Source organism: Lucilia sericata, unplaced genomic scaffold (assembly GCF_015586225.1).
Source record: "Lucilia sericata isolate MDLA Ls3-8-SP2 unplaced genomic scaffold, ASM1558622v1 Contig000575F_arrow, whole genome shotgun sequence".
Lineage (NCBI taxonomy): Eukaryota > Metazoa > Arthropoda > Insecta > Diptera > Calliphoridae > Lucilia > Lucilia sericata.
The window spans coordinates 128,266-130,321 of NW_023994583.1; positions in this window are offsets into that span (position 1 = coordinate 128,266).

Genomic DNA, 2,056 nt, shown 5'->3' on the forward strand with positions numbered 1-2,056 from the left:
TTTTATTATATTATTACTTTTTTAATATTTTATAAAACTTTTTTCCATAAAATAAAGTGCAGCAGTAGTTGAAATATTATTTATCTAAATATAATAATAAAATAAAAACCTAAAGAAAACTTTAAATGAAATTTAATTATAAAAAAAACTAAAATAAATGTGTATTGGAATTAAACAAAAATAAATTATAATCTTTAAAAATGTCTATTTAATCATTTTAAATTGAATTTTAATTAATTAATAATAAATTAATTAAAGTCTTTTAAAATAACAAAATGAATTTAAATAAAAGTTAATTATATATAAATGTATTAATAATAAATACAATTACATACATATATAATATATAAAATAAAAAAGATATGAAGTTTTAAACATACACATACAATATAATTGATAAAAATCATAATTATTATTATTAATATTTTGTTTAACTGTATAAATGTTATTTAGTTTAGTGATTTATTATTATAATTGTATATCTTTATTATTATTATATATTATATTATTATTATTTTTGCTTGTTTCTATATTTTTATTAATAAACAAATTAATAAATAAAAAATAACTAAATAAAATTAAATACATATTTAGTTTAGTTTTTTTATATAATTTTTATACCCTTCACCTTCGTGAGAAGGGTATATGTATATAAGTTTGTCATTCCGTTTGTAATTTCCAAAATATAATTTTCCGACCCCATAAAGTATATATGTATATTCTGAATCCTTATAGTTAGCGGAGTCGATTAAGCCATGTCCGTCTGTCTGTCTGTCTGTTGAAATTAGTTTTCTGAAGACCCCAGATATCTTCGGGATCCAAATCTTCAATAATTCTATCAGACATGCTTTCGAGAAGTTTCTTATTTAAAATCAGCAAATCCGTTCATAAACAACGGAGATATAAGCAAAAATCCGAGACAACCTCTGAAAATTTCATAAAAAATAAACAACAACAACACTGCTTTGCCTTTGTATTTTGTTTTTGTTTTTTTGAGTATTTCGTTTCGTATGTTTGGATGGCTGTGTGTTTCATTGCCTTGTGTATATTGTTTTGGTTTTCTTGGTGTCAGCGTTGCCAATTTAGCGCTTTTGGCGCTAGATTTAGCGCCTTTTAACAATCCAAAAGTCGCATTTTTTCCTCTTAGCGCTTTTTTGAAAAAAGGCGCTAAATTAGCGCTTTCTTCAAGAAATGAAAAATCTTTTTAATAACATAAAATTATTCTAGTTTAACAATATAGATAAAACGGAATAATTTTAGACAGTACTCTGCCGTACAAATTTATTAAAGTTCTTTTTCTAAACTTTCCATATTATGAGTAATTCAAAGATCTTTTAGTGTGATGAGTTATTTTAAAACTTTAAAACTAAAATAAAAAATATTCACTTTCGCCAAAAGAATTGAAATTTTTTCTTCTTAAATTTTCATTCAATTCGAAGGGAAAATTGATTTCGTGAAATTCCACAACAGTTGATTTTGTTCGTAACAGCTTTTTATTGATCAGAAAATTCTATAAAAAATTCACAACAAGGAAAGTTTTTCTCGTCAAAAAAGTTAAAAGTTGTAAATTAACTTAATTTTAGTTAGGTTAACTTGAACTTGAATTTAAATTGCATTTCGTGAAAACTATTGATATTTTAATGTGAATAATACAAAAATAATTTTGATAGCACAAAGTTTGACTCACAAAAATTTAGCATTATTTTTTTATAACTTCACTGTGAAGGAAACAATTACTTGACGATTACTTCAGTTTTTTTTCACAAAGTTTTGGCTCTTGGTATTTTTGGAAATGAAGAGTTTAATTAAAATTTATTATGGGGAATTTCAAAAAATCTCTTTGACTAGTTATTGAGATCTTGATCGATGATATCAATTAGTCATTGAATAAGAAAATCGAACATATTTGTATTAACCTTAATTTTTTAAATTTCGTTCCCGAATCAAAATTCCAATTAAGGAGTAATTTTTTTAATAAACAAATTTTAGCTAAATACTATATTTTTTAAGACTGTGTAAAAATATAATTTTAGCGCTTTTTAGTGCGTTTTGAGTG